At 43.1% G+C, this 11,718-nt stretch overlaps 1 protein-coding gene across 1 annotated transcript in view; it reads right to left on the bottom strand.

Moving 5' to 3' along the window:
• The window catches only part of TULP4 (TUB like protein 4), a 102,818-nt gene that overhangs the window by 68,275 nt on the left and 22,825 nt on the right, over window positions 1–11,718 (bottom strand). The gene's annotated exons all lie outside the window — the stretch shown is intronic.

The following is an 11,718-nucleotide window of genomic DNA, read 5'->3' as shown; positions in this document are numbered from 1 at the left end:
TATTCTACTGTGGGAAACTGGGAGGGGGGATTGTATGGAGCATGGGAGATGTGTAGCGATAATAACATTCTTTCGCAGAGTATCAAGGTTGTTTTGTCCCTGCACCTGGACTGACCGGGATGGGAGGAATCTTCCTTTGTGACAGTGGCTGATTGGACATGTGATGGACTTGTGGGTGCTGGGGCAGGGTCTTGAACTTTCAACTGGGTGGGGAAAACCTGGAAGCTTCAAATTCAGGCTTTCCCAGATGTGCCAACATGGCTTTTCTAATAAATTGGAACTTTAAGGAAACTCTAGCCTCAGACTTTTATTTTTTAGAGGATGCTATTTGGAACCCTGACACCATATAAATCCAAAATTCTACAAATAGAGAATTTGTCATTTCTAGCAGCAACTGTTGCATAAAATACAAAATCTCCCTTGACTGCTTTGAAACAAGAACGTCTGCGCTGTTCCAGAACTATGTACTCTTCCCAAAATGCAGTACAAATAATTATACTGTAGCAACGTGAGGTTAAAGAATTTATTTTCTACTGGAGGGCAAACTCTCACCTAGATACTTAGAACTTCCTACCTAATGAAGACACCTCAAAGCAAGCACAAATATATAAAGGGCAAAAATATTAGGCAATGAGCTGTTGTTTTTGTCAAGACATCACTGGTTTGATAAAGGTCCTATGTGAACTGGACATGCTGTGCCAAACCAGGTGCAGCTGGAAGAGGAGTTTGCAGATAAAGACCTGCAGAAGCAAGCAGGATCTAAAAGAGAGGTATGCAGAGCAGATAGAAAAGACAGCACAATTCAGAAAAGACAGACCAGATATTAGCAATAGCATTTAGACTTCTGTACCACTTCACAGTGCTTTACAGCCTTCTCTAAGAGGTTTAGAGTCAGCATATTGCCCCCAACAATCTGGGTTAGTCAGAACAGCTTGACAGAGTGCTACAATTACAAGAAGTTTGTGGCATTCATGTTTTTCCCTGTTTCTTTTCTTCTCCCTATGCTAAAGGCAAGCCCACAATATAAAAGTACTGAAGCTATATCAAAATTGTGATAAGGAACACTAGTGTGAATCAGGAAAGGGGGGAGCAAGACGGTTAAGAAACTGTATAAAGCTTGATGTAGAGATGTCGGTATAATTTGTTAAGCTAAGACCACTGACTGTATATATTAGAAATATATATTAGAAATAAACACAAATTGTTTACCTAAAAGTACTCTACCAAATAAACATCCCTATAATTTAGAGAACAGTGTACAAGTCTGGAAAACCCCTGTCCCTTATCCCAACACATGCATGCGCACCAGTGGTGGGTTTCAAAATTTTTTAGAACCTCTTCTGTAGGTGTGGCCTGCTTTGTGGGAGTGGCTTGCTGGCCATGTGACTGGGTGGGAGTGGCTTGCCAGCCATGTGACCGAGTGGGAGCGGCTTGCCAGCCATGTCACTGGGTGGGAGTTGCTTGCCAGCCATGTGACTGGGTGGCCGTGGCCAACTTGTAAAATGTGGTGAAACTCACTTAACAAAGCTCTTGCTTAGCAACCAAAATGTTGACTCAGAAACTCTGGCATTTGAAGTACACAAGTCTTAAAGCTGTCATGTTACAAGACCCTTGCACCCCTAACCCTTTAAAAAAAAAACCAGCGGTGTTCAATCTTGACAGCTTTAAGACTTGTAGACTTCAACTCCCAGAATTCCTCCTCTCGCTCTTCATCTTGTTGATGTGCGGACGGGCGGAGAGAGGGAGCTGGAACCGGTTCTAAATGGCACTGTAGATTTGTGGAACCTCTTCTATAGAAGAGGTTATAACTGGCAGGAACCCACCCCTGATGTGCACCTCGGTACCAGCCGAGATGCCGGGGGAAGGTCTTGATCGGATTTTATGGAGCGAGTTTCAACTTGTCGCTCCTGAGGAAGTGGACAAGGCCATGGGTGTGGTGAGTGCCTCCACCTGTTTGCTGGACCCGTGTCCCTCCTGGCTGGTTTCGTCCAGCAGGGAGGTGACACATGGCTGGCTCCAGAGGATTGTTAACACCTCTCTTTGGGAGGGATCCCTCCCGCACCCTCTAAAGGATGCGGTGGTGAGACTCCTCCTTAAGAAACCTTCCCTGGATCCAGCCATCTTGAACAACTATCGCCCAGTCTCCAACCTCCCATTTGTAGGGAAGGTTGTTGAGAAGGTGGTGGCCTTTCAACTCCGACGGACCTTGGATGAAACAGATTATCTGGATCCCTTTCAGTCGGGTTTCAGGCCTGGTTACGGCACCGAAACTGCTTTGGTCGCGCTGATCGATGATCTCTGGCGGGCCAGGGATAGAGGACATTTCTCTATCCTAATGCTTCTTGACCTCTCATGGTATCCTTCTGTGACGGTTACGGGAGGCACCGTCTTAAGGTGGTTCTCCTCCTACCTCTCGGACAGGTCGCAGTCGGTGTTGGTTGGGGGACAGAGATCGACCTCTAGGCCCCTCAAATATGGGGTGCCGCAGGGTTTGGTCCTGTCCCCCCTCCTATTTAACATCTACATGAAGCCGCTGGGTGAGATCATAAGCCGGCATGGGATTAAATATCATCAGTATGCGGATGAATTGTATCTGTCAGCCCCGTGCCAACTCAGTGAAGCAGTTGAAGTGATGTGCCAGTACCTGGAGGCTGTCAGTGTCTGGATGGGAGCGAACAAGCTTACACCCCCCAGACAAGACTGGGGGGTGAAGTTATACACCCCTCGGAGAGAGCCCGCAATTTGGGTGTCCTGCTGGACCCACAGCTGACGTTAGAACACCATCTGTCGGCTGTGACCAGGGGGCCCTTTGCCCAGATTCGCCTGGTGCACCAGTTGCGGTCCTATCTGGACCGGGAAGCTCTTCAAATGGTCACTCATGCCCTTGTCACCTCAAGACTGGATTACTGTAACACTCTCTACATGGGGCTGCCCCTGAAGAGTGTTCGAAGACTACAGTTGGTCCAGAATGCAGCTGCGCGAGCGATAATGGGTGTACCTAGATACACTCATGTTACACCTATCCTCCGTGAGCTGCACTGGCTCCCCATTGGTCTTCGGACCCGCTTCAAGGTGCTAGTCGTTACTTTTAAAGCCCTACATGGTATTGGACCTGGCTACCTGAGAGACCGCCTCCTGCCATTCACCTCCCAACGACCAATAAGATCGCACAGGTTGGGCCTCCTCCGGGTGCCGTCGACCGGACAATGCCGGCTGGCGGCCCCCTGAGGGAGGGCCTTCTCTGTAGCTGCACCGGCCCTGTAGAACGATCTACCCGCAGAGATCCGGACCCTTACCACTCCCCCGGCCTTCCGTAAAGCGATTAAGACCTGGCTGTTCCGGCAGGCCTTGGGCTGTTGATTAATATCCAGCCCCACTTGACTGAATGAATGATGTATTAATTTTAAATATTGTATTTTTTAAATTTTTTAAATGCTTTTATTTTGCTGTGAGCCGCCCAGAGTCCCAATGGGAGTGGGCGGCATACAAATTTTATTAAACTTAAACTTAAACCTAGAAGATTAACTGTGCAAGAAACTGTGAGAGATCGTTCCAATAAAGTGAGAAAGAAACAGCTTGAGGTAAGAGTGATCCACTGCAATAATCACTTATGTTCAATGCTCTCACCACCCAAAGTATTGGCCCTCATATCTACTATAAATATGGTTTTTATTTTACAGCAATAACACTTTTATGGGGAAAGAACAAATTCAGGTTTCTAGATTCAGACCCTTCCTAGTTTTTTGAAGCATCACTAAGAGCCAGCTGCTAATTCCTTGCTCCTGTACCAAAACCAAGTGGCACACACAGTACCAGAACCAGGTGACAGATGAACTAATCAAACCAGGTGGTGAACCACCTAGCTCACTGATGGGTTACAGCCAGCTCTGACTGTCACACAAATTCCATCTGGAATTGTAACAACAGTGGTGGCAAAAGCAACTTCAATCACCATTTTCTGACTCCTTCCTTTCTTTGCCTGACAAGTATGGTGTAAGTCCAGAAAGGTTTTTGATCTTCATAATTCAACACAAATTATATCTTTCGGGGACTCCCAACCCAAAACATAGAAACTGGAATACTTCATCATTGGATTTTCCAGACAGAGGCAGATCCTTAATGTTTCAGAAAAAAATCATGTGCCCTGCCTTCTACAATAATTTCATTTTTCATATCCCCTCCCTCCCTTTGCTTCCTTAATAAGTTTTAGCTGGATCCAGAAATATAGCGTTAATCCTTAGTCCTGAAATAGGAGTGTCTATTTCATTGTTCAGCCAACTCTTATTTTGCCTTAACTCTTTCTGTCACCGTCTGTTATACAGTGGCTCCCAAATTCTTATTTACTGATATTTTATATTTCCCCAGGCAGTTTGCAGGATTGCCAAGTTTATATGCTGCCAAGCTTGCACATCAATAAGTCTGACTCTGTTAAAATAACAATGTTACTTGGAGTTGCACTTTTGAAACACTATAATCAGGTATGCCTAGGTACTGCTTTTGGAAGAATGCCCGCTCCCTTGTTAAGAATTTTACTATATCACTTTTGGTATTGCATTATAAGGATAAAGCATTATATGCTGCAGATTCATAAAAATAATTATTCAAGTACCTAAAGTAACAGTAAAGTTACCTAAAATTTTGAAGGCAACTAATAATATAAAATGGCACATGGTGATGTAACTACTATAAATACAGTCATTCTAAGTGAGTTTACAAAGATTTAAGACTTCTTAAAGTCTTAAGGGAATTGCAATATAAGGCTTTCTAGGTGCCTTATACTGCAACTCCCTTAAATCTCAACCATGGGGTCCTTGGAATTTATGTGAATCAAAGTAAAATCTTGGCTGAATTATACTAGTACTTCCCTCTACTAGCTAAGGAAAAAATTCATAAATAGTGAGGCTCCAGTCACATCCAGGAGAGAATGTATGTGATGTTAATGTTAACTACTTTCATATTGTGTCCTATACCATGCTCAGTTACACACAAATGCAAACTAGAAATTACCTTTGAATTAAACTAGAGTTAAATGTTTGCAACAATAATATGCAGGTGCCTGATTATTAATTTCTCAAATGACAATTCTTTCTTAAGAACATCTGGCCATTTATTCAAGACATTATTGAGTGTTTGCTCTTGAGCAAACACTCATTTATTAATAATTTGTTATAAATAGAAACCTAGAAATTATTGAGAGCTCAATTATTGAGAGCTCAGCCGCAAACAAGTTTAATAAATTATTATAAATTTGCATTATTAAAGTTCAAGGGTGCAAATCCCACTACCCTTAAGTAGTGTACAATATTGGATGAATATATAGTAGCGTTCTAGGTTGCAATTCTACACATTCCAGCATACTATGGGATTTTCCTCAGAATAGATATATATAAAATTATATCGTTAGAAAATAAATGCTGGTTTAATTGAAGATACTATTTTCCACATTACAGAAGTAGCAGAAGAGGTTGCTGCTTATCTTCAATTGAATTAAAAAAAGAAAAAGAAAAACAGCCAAAGGCAGACTCATAAGAAACTGGACAAAATATCCACTGTTTTTTCCATTTTGGAAATAATGGATTATATTATAGAGCTGAATTGAATTTTAATACTGGTTTTATTATGGTAGTCTGATCGTTGGTTTTATTTATATTTATATTGTTCTGTGGGCTGTCCATAGCATACATGGGTAGCTGTAGAAATGGAATCAATGAAGAGAGAGACAGACAGACAGAGACAGAGAGGGATAATAAAGTCCATAAGTGTTCAGAGTGATTCAAAAATCATAAGACTTTTATAGTTTTTATAAAACCTACATCTTGTCTGGTATTTTCTGCATTATCATATTCATGTTGCAAGGTCTTTATGTGGCTATTGGACCAATGCCAGTTTATCACTCACTGAAAACACTGTGCGGAATCATCTGTGGGTTTTTGGTTTACTGCTATCATTATATTGATTACATTCTTTCACACTCTCTTTTCATTTAAATCCAAGGAAAATGATTAGTTCCAAACTAATATCATACAATCAGCAGTAGGTTCTCCTAACCTAATCAGTTAGAAAGCAGGCCCAGAAATCAGGATTTAATTTTTCTACACTTCACTTAAGTACTCCACTCTTGGTGTGGAACCCAAGGTTTCAGCAGTGGCGTGGAAAATTTGGTACACCAACTGCATTCATTCCTACAGGTTCAGAACAAGCCATAATGGTATACGTTCTATTGGTATACTGTTCTGACCCCCCTCCGTACGGTGAGGCATGCCGACACAAGATTACTGCTAGACAATTTATTCACAGTAAATTAACACACCGACAAAACTTCGGCAGCAACCCAGACTTCCACAGATAAGAAATACACACAAGAGTTTCTCCAGCTTTAGTATATTAGTTGAATCTTGTAAACAGCCTCCTCCCAAAGTCTCTTCTTATATACTCTCTTGGGAGGAGCCTAATCACAACCACCTGGGCCCAATTATCTCCTTTGTCTCCTTAATTGCTGCCGGCGCTTATCCGCCCGTCTCTGCCGGGCGTCCAGGACCAATTCCCTCTGAACCTCATCACTGCTCAAGGGCCTGACGTTTTCACCACTGCTCCAGGACTGACGTCTGGGACACACTCCCTTTGGCTTTCACCGCTGCTCCATGCCTCAGGTGCATCCTGGTGGCCAACCAGCCTCTCTGGTCCCTGCTCGGAGTCTGAACCCTGTCCAGGGTCCTCCACATCTTCCAGAGCCGACTCATAGGGTCCCTCGCTATCAGAGTCTGTTTGCAGCTCCAATGGCTCCTGCTGGGCCACAACAGTATATATACATGTTCTATACCAGGAGTGTCAAACTCGTGTCATCATGGCAGCATCATGTGACGCATCAGGGCTTTTTCTCCCTTCGCTAAACCTGGAGGGGGCGAGGCCAGCACATGATGCATCGGGGCCATGGGCCGCGAGTTTGACACCCCTGCTCCATATAGTATAGCATTTGAAAATGTTTAGAATTCAGTGGTCCAGTTACAGTTACATTATTGACTGATGCCAGTTCTAGAGCTAATCTTTCTGCTTCAATGGATGCAATTACAAGTGTTCCAGGATTGGCTTATAGTCACTGTCTCAAACACTCACAGCCCTGGAAAACAGCCACACTTAAATCACTTTCAACCAACAACCAGTTCTTTGGAATACACAGAGCTCCAGTGAATTTAAAGTAACAACAAAATTTTACCGGCTACAATATACATTTGCTTTTTTTTTTTACATACACCCACACTCATGCACACTTACCTACAACCTTCTCAACTAGGCTGGCAGGCACCAACCAGAGGGATGGAAGCCTTCAAGTTTGGATCAAAAAAAGACTCACAGAATGGGTAGGCTTCTGGGCCCCTCTTATTCCTCCCTCCAAAGTCCTTGCTTTGATCATTCACAAGATTGCCAGCCAGTCTTGCCTTGTTGATTTTCAAGTCTGGTAGATGTTGATGGAATTTGGGGAGGATTTTCCCAAGTGTTAGGCCCAACTTCTTTTGTCTGGGTTCAAGTGACATTTTTCCTTTGTTTCCTTAAGGGCTTAGTTCCTTCTTATCTACTCCTGAAGGAATCGTTTAGGCTTTTTGTCTTCTGCTTATGTGCCTGCTTCATTTTTAGTTATGGCAGCTTCGGTTTTCATTGTACACACCTATTTATGTTAGTTCAAAGTGGGGACAGGATGGGATAATTTTGAAATTCTTCAGACCTGTTCGTATTTATTATATGCTTTGATGTAAGTTTTGAAGAAATTTTGTACCATATAATCAGTCATCAAAATTTCTTCCTAACTTAGATCAAAGATTTTTTAAAAAATATAAGCATATCTGAATAATTTCAGTTATCCCATGCTGTCCTATGTCAAACCGCCTTTCATTATCCTTTCATTATTTTCAAAGGCCTGTTTGTAAGAGGTTGTTGCCTGTTTGGGTCTTCAAGGAACTCACATGTGAGAGTTGAATCTAGCAAGGACCTAAGACCAGACAAGATTGTTGTAAAAAAAGAGTGGGGGATGCAAATGCCTTTCAAATCCTTGTCTATAAAATAAGTGGCAAGAATTTCATTAACATATAAGGGTGGGAGAAAGAAACATAAACTTTAAACTGAATAAAGGGCTTGACTATTAGATTTGTCAGTAGCTTATCATCCTTATTGTGGGTTCTTGTGTTTACATTAAAACAACTAGTTCAGCAAGTGAAGTTATCCTGTGTTCCTGCTCCAGATCCAGCAGCCGTAATGGCAGCAGCAGTTACACTTCTTGCCTGACAAACATGATGTGTTTACCACCTTCTTTGCTCAATGTGATGTGAACATCTCACAAAGACCTGAGGATATTTCCATGTCATGAAGGATTTATAATTGGCCTCTTGATAGAGGAAGTGATAAAACTGACAATCCTTCTCCTGCTGCAGAACAACTCAAACCTGGACATGTCCATGCCCATTTTCTGATCTTCCAGAGGGCTAATTTTGATGACCTCATCAAACAGGGGACAGACAGCTGCTAAATGTGTCATCTGCAATAGGTTATGTGCTTTGCATGAGAATATTTCCTGGACTTCCAATTGCTAGCTAGGGATGTGGGCTGGAATTTTTTTTAAAAAAAAGATTAACTGATTACTTTAAAGAGGAAATATTAAATGAAACAGGACCTCAGAGATTTTGTCCGCATTAATCCAATTCTGCTTAGGGATCAATGGAAGACTCAAAGAACTGCGGCAAAGTACATGCGAGAGAGGAAATGCCGCTATTATAATTAATTTCTTTTTCTTCCTGCCCGTTCAGCAGAAGCTTCAAACATTGAATTTATGCAGCTGGGAGTCCCGTTTTCCTGCTCATTCCAGCATACGTGGAATTTCTCATCTTAATGCTGATTGTAGTGATTTGTTTTTTGGAAGGTGGGAGAGACAAGATTCTGCTTCCAATTCTCTGACTGCATCATAAACCTAGGACACAGATTCCTGGAAAATGCTGCTATGTTGTGTCAGAAGCAGAATTAGTTACCCTAAAAAAATTCTTGATGACAACTTGCAGAGAGCTTCATCCAATTATCTTTGTCCCCAAACAATTGGGGACTTTTTTTTTTTTTGCTAACAAGTCTGGTTCCCTGCCATCTGCTCAGAGTCGCTTTGAACTGCAAGATGGGTGACAAACAACAACAATAATAATAATCCGCGTTGGTGTACTGATTAGAATGTAGAACTGCAGGCTACTTCTGCTGATCACCGGCTGCCAGCAGTTTGCCAGATTGAATCTCACCAGGCTCAAGGTTGACTCAGCCTTCCATCCTTCCGAGGTTGGTAAAATGAAGACCCAGATTGTTGGGGACAATATGCTGACTCTGTAAACCACTTTGGGAGGGCTGTACAGCACTGTGAAGCGGTATATAAGTCTAAGTGCTATTGCTATTGCTATTGAATCGATTCAGGATCCATTGCTATAAGTTCCCGAACTCTGTTAACCCTTAGGGATCACTAACCTCATCCCCTCATTTCTTCACTGTCAAAATTGATGCAAAAAGCACCCATTTTTACCAATCTGGTGTGGAAAGTTATCATCCAGCCCTCTCCCAGAAAAATGAAATATCCTAGGAAATATTGAAAAGGCAGAATATTTCTCTGGATGTGAAAAGAAAGAAACAGTTTTAAAAGACAGAATAGTTGCCTGTAGCTTCCTGCCCATCCCCACTGGGCCATTGAGAAGGCCGACTAGTCCCTTTTATATAATAAAGACTTCTCCACTGCAGCTGCAGGGGAAAGGAATGTTGGAACTTTACTCAACTGATCACATGGCATCTGAGAACTCATCCATACCTGGATTCAAAACACAGCCTAGAGAGTAGCCCCCGCATGGCCCCATGGGAGTCTGACAACCAATCAGAATACATTTCTTACACAGGAACAGGAAACAGAGAGGTGGGACTAAGCAGGGTATAAAAAGCCTAGCAAGCCCCTCCTTTAGCCCTTCTCTTCTTCTCCACCAACATTGAAGCATGTGGTCACCTTTTCTGTTCAGGGCTCAAGCCATGTGGCCCTGTCCAACAATAAACCATATTTCCAAGCAGCCTCCATGTCTCCAGTGTCTTTTTCCCCACTTGGAGCTGAACCCAGAAGGACATTTCTTTCATCACTGGATTTGAGAGGAACTTAAATCAAGCTCACGTGACAGAGGGTCTGGAATAGTTGACATCCAGTATATGAGTATATGAGAAGTTTGGCTGTGACACTGTGCTATTCATCTTGTCTGGAATCTCAATCTTAAGATTTGTGGCTTCTATCTTTCATGGCTCATTTGATGTGTTTTTAATTAAATACTGGGATAAAATGCTGATCTACAGTAGTATGAGGATCCTGCTATCTTTAGTGAACACTTTAGGCAATTCTTTAACTTTGCCCATATAGAGCTAAGTTAGAAAAAAAATGAATCTATGGTCTGGGTGTCTTGAATTACATTTTTTACATTTCCACAGGACATGAAACATATGCCAGGGTTTCCTAATTTTAATAAGTTTGTCCCTAATTTTGTTCTACTTGCTCAGTCACCTTATCAAGAAGAGGCTTCTTTAGATGGAATTTTGACGCTGAGCAAACATTTATCCTACTCGAACAGCTTTTACCTCTCCAAACCCATCACACCTTTGTTCTTCAGACTAATACTTCCAATTTCTGTATTGTTACAATCCATGCCAAAATTTAGAGACAGCTTGCTCCGATGTGCATACTTTATCTAGATGGCATGGCCATCTTCTGCTGGCCAAGCAGAATAATGATGTTTTTAGAAAGGAACTTTTAGCCATGGAAGATGCATTTCAAAGAGACTAAAAGTGTAGGTTTGTCACCTACTAACAAACTCACAGACTGCCAACCTAAATGAGTACAAAGGTTTTTTTGTTTTAATTTTAAAAACCAACACCATATCCCCAGCCTGTGATGGCAAAATAGTATTTCACTCTAAAGGTTCCCTTCATTCTGCCCCCACCCCATACCCGCCCTAAGGGATCAAATCCATACTTAACAAAGGCTCATGGTTGCAAATCAAAATGATCTTCAAGGAAATCCCTTATGGCAGTGATCCCCAACCCCCGGTCCGCGGACCGGTGCCGGGCCGTGGAGTACCTGGCACCGGGCCGCGCAGCGGCCAGGGGCCATGATCGCTGCAGCGGCCGGGGGCCATAGTTTCTTTCTGTATGCAAATTAGGGCTAACTGGCACAAGGGGTGTTACTGGACCGCTGGTGGCACTCTGACGTCACCAGCGGCCCACCGCCCCCCTGTGTCCAACGCCGCCCTTCTCATTCCTTTTCAGCGCTTCAGCGTTGGCCGATTCCTGAAAAAAACCTAAGAGCGCCTGCGCAGCTACGTAGGGCTAGCGTAGACAGCGCTAGTAGTGTAGCCTTGCGTAGGCGCAGTTTGTGCTACGCTATCTACGCTAGCCATAATGAACTGCGCCTGCGCAAGGCTACGCTACTAGCGCTGGTCATCGACGTATTCCACCGAAACCGCGAACAACGCCCCCCCACCCCTGCGCGCGCTCAGCGGGCCACGGTAAAATTATCAAAGGCTGACTGGTCCGCGGCGATAAAAAGGTTGGGGACCACTGCCTTATGGGCACCCTTCCCATTTGCCTAAGAAGAGTGAATATTGCATCACAATAACACAATAGCTCTGTATCCTCTTCCCTTGAGGGAATTCTAGAACAATAGCTGGCAAT

The sequence above is a fragment of the Thamnophis elegans genome, chromosome 4, assembly GCF_009769535.1.
Source record: "Thamnophis elegans isolate rThaEle1 chromosome 4, rThaEle1.pri, whole genome shotgun sequence".
Taxonomy (NCBI): domain Eukaryota; kingdom Metazoa; phylum Chordata; class Lepidosauria; order Squamata; family Colubridae; genus Thamnophis; species Thamnophis elegans.
The sequence above is the reverse complement of the archived record's forward strand: the minus strand, read 5'-3'. Positions and strand labels throughout refer to the sequence as shown.